Source organism: Arachis hypogaea, chromosome 16 (assembly GCF_003086295.3).
Source record: "Arachis hypogaea cultivar Tifrunner chromosome 16, arahy.Tifrunner.gnm2.J5K5, whole genome shotgun sequence".
Classification (NCBI taxonomy): domain Eukaryota; kingdom Viridiplantae; phylum Streptophyta; class Magnoliopsida; order Fabales; family Fabaceae; genus Arachis; species Arachis hypogaea.
This window is the reverse complement of record NC_092051.1, coordinates 43,235,122-43,242,454: the sequence shown is the minus strand read 5'-3', so window position 1 is coordinate 43,242,454 and position 7,333 is coordinate 43,235,122.

Below are 7,333 nucleotides of genomic sequence, written 5' to 3'. Positions count from 1 at the left end.
AAGAATCTGAAGCTGAATTTTGTTCATCATATATTCTCTCTTTTCTCTTGAAAAATGAGTGAATTGTTTTCATCTTTGACATTTTTAACTTAACTTGAACTATCTAACAAAAACAAAAAAAAAAACAAAAATAATTGCATATATATTATTTTCTTAAAAAAAAATATTAAACCTATTGAGCAATAACAAATAATTTTAGAAACACAAATATATAATAACCAAAAATAAAGTTATTGATTTACCTGATTATTTTTTTGTTCCAAGTCTCACCAAAAAATAATTCTATTGAGTTTTGTCCTCACTTCAATCTTTGAACATTGTCCATTATAAAAAAAATAAATTAATTATTTTAAATAAATAATATAAATAATACTTGACATTGTTATTAACTTAAAAAAAATTGAAATATACCTCTTTGAATCTTTGTTGTTCATTCAATGGTTAATATTTTGCTGTTCACTTCTCTTCAATGGTTTTTCTTCATATGTTTTGTTTTAGTATGGAAGAAAAATTAGAATGAGAAGAGTAGAAGACCAAAAGTTTGGGAACCACTAAAAGAGAGAGAAAAGTGGCGCTGATGCCTCTCATGGTTTGAAACAAATATTTGAAAAATGTACTAGGGTTACTTTAATTAATAGTATGGGCTTGGGCTAGTATAATAGAACCATTTTTATTAATTATTAGAATGGGCTATTTGTTAACAAGAGCAACAATAATTCAAATATCCAATACATAGTGCAGTTTTTAGTTATTTTAATTTATAAAATTTTGTAACTTATATTTTTTTAATATTATATATAAAAAAATTTAATATTATTAATTATTACTATTTACTATTTTTTTTTAAAAAATTTTGGGGGGGACCATGGCCACCTTAGGTCCCCCGTGGATCCGCCACTGATTATTAACTTATGAAGCCAGATTCAATATATTAGGGGAAGCTTCTAATTCACTAGCAAAGAAGCTGTTTTTATTCAAAATTTGAATTAAGCTTGAATTATAGGACGTGCTATATGCAAGAGCAGTTATTAACATGGAGCGTCAAAATAGGGTACAGGACAGTCGTCAAGGAAACAAGTGTGAGAACAGTTACGAGTGCAATTCAAAATTTTCGCAAGTGGTGTACAAAGAGTAACTGTCAGCTGACATTAGGCTAGTCTATAAATAGAGCTTTATGAAAACATTGTAATCAGTTCAGTTCTTCTTGGAAAACACTTGGAGACTCAAAAACGCTCTCAGCCTCCCTGACATCACAGAGTAAAACTGGAAATCTTAAGTAATTCCTCTGAAGTCTGAACTCAAACTTGTACTTTATTTTCTATTTTTAATCAAATTTCTTTACTTTTTATTTGTTCTTCTTCATCTTCTTCTTTCTTTCTCTTTTAATTTCTCCATTTTACTTTGCCACCGGCACCTTGTATTTATATGTTTATTTGTTACTTTTATTCCTTTTAATTTTATTTGACGTTACAATTGCGACATTGAGATACCCACATTTTTATTTTAGACATTAACAAAAATTTGAGTAAAACACAGCGTTTATATCTTTCATGAATATAAATGACAATTTATTCATAAAAAATATAATAATCTAAACAACAACAAAAATATAATAATTTTTTTAAGGAATAGATATTGTTACTTTAATTTTAATAATGTCATATATTTTTTATAAATTATACAAATATATAATGTAAAAGAATTACGTGTTAAATGATATTATAAAAAAAATAAGAGTAGCATTTTTTTAAAGTATATATATATCGAATACAAATTTTATTTTAATATAGTATAAATAGTTATACACGAATTAAAAAATAAAATTTAAAAATTAAGTTTTTTATTATGTAACGATATACAATAAATATAATTAAATAGTTATATAAAACTATTTTATACTATTTATAAAAATTAAATTCATCATATATATTTGAATAACTACTTTTTTTTTATTTTTTAACAAATATTTGGTCACACTTTTGTCAAATCTTTGCATTAACTCACCTTTCAAAAAATGGTGACAAGCTTCGTTTGTTTTCAGGCGGAAAGAGTGTACTGCGTCCGTTGCTGGCCAAAAGGTAATTAATTTCATCATTCATGACGACTAATAAAACAATAAAACTAGATTGGATGTAGTAAAAGTTTTATTTTCGTTTTAGATATTTTGTTTAGAAAATAATTGATCTTTAACCTGAAAATTCAGTTTTGCATATATTATTCTTGATACGTAATCTATACTTCGACCCAACAAACAACAACATTCTTCATAAGTCGGAATAAATAAGGAAAGATCGGTTACGAAACAAAACCAGTCAACATTTATTAGCATGCTGTTATCCTAAAAAAACTTAACCTATAATCTCATACCAAAATTACTAGGTTGGTAGAGTATCCATCTATATAAACGAGGATTTAACTTCGGCAAAGACAAGTTCTACAAGCTTTTATTTTGAATGTTCTTTAATATATTCTTTTAAAGACTTTCTCTTACTTAAGCGTCGGAGTATCTTTTGTATGTATTTTTTCTGTGATGTTCGAGCCAGGCCGATTTATAGCTCTCCTTTGCAAGCCGCACATTATTCGGAGAAACCGCTATAGCTCATTCTTAGATGGACGAATCAACTCCATTATCCATAACAATTTTATCATTAACAATTTTTGTGTTGGAATGTCCTTAGGTTACAAAGAGATAAAATAGTCTTTTAAAATTTAAGATCAACAAATATCTCTCATAAATTTAGGAATTTATTTGTTCTTATAAAGATTGGCTGCTGTATAGCTCGTTCGCTGGTGAATAATTAGAAATTTTTCGTCGAAATAAGTTATACTTCGGCAGCATGAGAATAGGGGGTTGGTACCTATAAAAAGGATTCTAACGCCCAAGTAAGTGAGTGAATAATGGTTATGTCTTATCTTATTGTTGTCCCCAAAATCAATGTCTTATCTTATTTTTATATTCAGTATTAGAGAATAATGGTTATGTCTTCAAGTAATTTTACTTTAAGCGGAGAGTAATGGCATATTCGAGCGTTTTGATATTTGCTTTGATGTTTGTTATTGATAACCGATCTATAACGTTCATAGCCGAGTTATAATGTATAACTGATTTATAACGGTCATATCATAATCCCCAAGATTGGCCTGGTGATATTTTGATAAAATAGGTTGAACCTTTATTGATGAGTTATAACTCGGCATTTTGATCTATAGGTATGAAACTCCCAATTTAACATATTTTATTTTAAAATAAATATAAAAGATGAAATAATTAAATAGAGAAGTTTTATGTTTTTGAAAAAGAAAAAAGGAAAAGTCTTGTCATTAAATGATAAGGAAACTATTATTCCAGTTTCCAATACGATTTAGTGCCGTTGGTTTTGAGAGAAACAACGGTTGTGATTGATTACATGGAACTGAACTAGTTTCATTAAATTTTGACATATTTATTTAGAATCCTGAAAGATTTTATAAATAGAAGTTCAGTTTGGTTAAAACATTTTGGGAAGAGAATGAAACATGAGTAAAAGAGGTCAGCTTCTTTCTCTTTTAGTTTGATTTTTCATCCTTTCATCTTCTTCTTTCTGTTTTGTGGAAAACAATGGGGGAGAAAAATGATAAAGAAGTGCAAAAGGATGATGATAATGATTCCTATAAGTAGGTTAATGAGGATGTAAAAATTCATGAGTCTCTCTTTTTAGATAAAGATAGTGTTGATAAAATAGATTCTACAAGAATAACGAGGTCCGGGTTTCGGGTGGAACTGTTACCATGTACAAGGGCTGAACGTGTGTTTCATAGGAAAAATCATTGAGTATTTCTACATGTATAATTGTGTGTTGGAAGAGCTTCAGGTGAAGTTGCCTTTTACAGATTTTGAATGTAGTATGTTAAAGTAGTTGAATTGTGCTCCTTCTCAATTGCACCCAAATGGTTGGACTTTTTTGAGGTGTTTTGAAATATTAATGGTGATACGGCCGTTACAAATCCGATGTCATAATTCGGCATTATGCACTATAACTCGGCACTTTACGTTATAACTCGGCGTTATACGTTACAATCAGACTTGATATGATCGTTATTTACAAGCTATAACTCGGCGTCATCCGTTATAGCTCGTCCATTTATGAGCTATAACTCGGCTAGATAAATGCTTCTATCATAACCGACGATCAAACGGCACACAACTCGGATACGTTATCCACCATTTTTAAGACCGACCTTAATGCCAAAAGCGTAACAGACGAAAGGTCCATCATATAAAGCAAGGTAAAGTATTTTCTTCAGTAAGTTCGAATAATACAGAATACTGACTTAAGCTTCGGAGTGCCTTTGCAGGTACACTCCCCCTGTTTCTTGCTCAAAGCTCTATGCGATTGGACATCCTCTTGGAGTAAAGCTCGGATTACCACAAAGCTCAAAGGTCGGCACCGAAAATAACAACTCGACGTCGATTCCCAGAGACCGAGCTCTCCCTCCAGGTATCCATACAAGAACAATTAGCGCCCACCGTGGGCCTCGAAATAAACACCCTTCTTTCTATAGGCCCCATTTCCTTCCAATGGTTTCAAACTTACCTGCACCTTTGTAAACAAAGGTCATATAGTAAATCATTAAGGCCCGAAAAAGGCCGATCTATATTTATTTTTCCGATCATTATCTGTCATCTTTATTTTTCAATTCATCTATGGCATATCTATTTGCCAATCTATATCTGTTTTTCCGATCATTATCTGTCATCTCTTTATTTTTCAATTCATCTATGGCATATCTATTTGTCGATCTATATCTGTTTTTCCGATAAAAAATCTGTCTCTCTATTTTTCAAATAATCTCTAGTATAATTATTTGCCGATCTATATCTATTTTTCCGATCAATATCTGTCATCTCTATTTTTCAATTCATCTGGTATATCTATTTGTCGATCTATATCTGCTTTTCCGATCAATATCTGTCATCTTTATTTTTTAATTCATCTATGGCATATCTATTTGCCGATCTATATCTGTTTTTCCGATTATTATCTGTCATCTTTATTTTTCAATTCATCTATGGCATATCTATTTGCCGATCTATATCTGTTTTTCCAATAAAAAATCTGTCTCTCTATTTTTCAAATCATCTCTGGTATAATTATTTGCCGATCTATATCTATTTTTCCGATCAATATCTGTCATCTCTATTTTTCACTTCATCTGGTATATTTATTTGCCGATCTATATCTGCTTTTCCGATCAATATCTGTCATCTCTATTTTTCAATTCATCCATGGCATATCTATTTGTCGATCTATATCTGTTTTTCCGATAAAAAATCTGTCTCTCTATTTTTCAAATCATCTCTAGTATAATTATTTGCCGATCTATATCTATTTTTCCGATCAATATCTGTCATCTCTATTTTTCAATTCATCTGGTATATTTATTTGCCGATCTATATCTGCTTTTCCGATCAATATCTGTCATCTCTATTTTTCAATTCATCTGGTATATCTATTTGCCGATCTATATCTGCTTTTCCGATCAATATCTGTCATATTTATTTTTTAATTCATCTATGGCATATCTATTTGCCGATCTATATCTGTTTTTCCGATTATTATCTATCATCTTTATTTTTCAATTCATCTATGGCATATCTATTTGCCGATCTATATCTGTTTTTCCGATAAAAAATCTGTCTCTCTATTTTTCAAATCATCTCTAGTATAATTATTTGCCGATCTATATCTATTTTTCCGATCAATATCTGTCATCTCTTATTTTCACTTCATCTGGTATATTTATTTGCCGATCTATATCTGCTTTTCCGATCAATATCTGTCATCTCTATTTTTCAATTCATCTATGGCATATCTATTTGTCGATCTATATCTGTTTTTTCGATAAAAAATCTATCTCTCTATTTTTCAAATCATCTCTAGTATAATTATTTGCCGATCTATATCTATTTTTTCGATCAATATCTGTCATCTCTATTTTTCAATTTATATCAGTCATCTCTATTTCCCGATCTATATCTATTGTCCGATTTATATCAATCATCTCTAACTGCCGATTTATATAAAAAATCTCTATTCACCGATCTATAACAGTCATCTCTATTATCCGATTTATATCAATCATCTCTATTTTCTTATTTATATCAATAATCTCTATACTCCGATTTATATTTGTTATCCCTATTTGCCGATCTATATCTGTTATCCCTATTTGCCGATCTATATATGTTATCTGATTTTCTGATCTATATCTATCATCTCTACTTTCCGATTTATATCAATTATCTATATTTTTGCCAATCTTTATCAGTTATCTCTATTTGTCGATCTTTATCAGTTATCTTTATTTGCCAAATTATATCTGATATCTCTATTTGCCGATCTATATCTGATTTTTTGATCTACATTTGTTATATCTATTTGCCGATCTATATCTGTAATCTCTATTTGCAGATTTATATCTGTTGTCTCTGTTTGTCGATCTACATGTTATCTCTATTTGCCGATCTATATCTGTCATCTTTATTTGCCGACCTATATCTGTTATCTCTATTCGCCGACCTATATCTGTTTTTTCTATTTTCAAATCTATATCTATTATCTCAGTTTTCAGATTTATATCAATCATTATCCGAGCTATATCAATCATTATCAGTCATTGTCAAATCTATATCAACTATCATCAGATCTATATCAACGATCTTCAATCAATTATCTATTTGCGATAATTCTTCAATTCATAGTCGCATCGTTTACACATGCGCAATCAAACTCAATCTTCAATTCCGAACTATGACTATCAACAGTCAACAAACTCAATCACATATCATACAAGTACAAACACTGATCCATTCGCGACAACTCTTCAATTCAAAGTCGCATCATTTACACATGCGCAATCAAACTCAATCAAATCACCAAACAACGGTGAACTAACTCAATATTCTCGTCCATCCAATTCACTTTTATCAAAATCGTCTCATCAACTATTCAAATTAACTATTCAGTTCCATGAAAAAACCTAACCGTTGCATCTATTAAATCAACAGTTCAAAATTACATTGGAAAAATCAAAGGCACAATCAATGACAAGACTACTACACTTTCCAATACATGTTAACTTCAAATCACGTCTGAAATTCAAATTATTCATTATTTTAATAAAGTAAGTTGATCTGGGGGCTCCATACCTATAACTCAAATCGCCGAGTTATAACTAAAAAAGCTCAACCTGCTTTATCAAAATATAGTCAGGCTAAGCTTGGGGGCTATGATACGGCCGTTACAAATCCGATGTCATAATTCGGCATTATGCACTATAACTCGGCACTTTA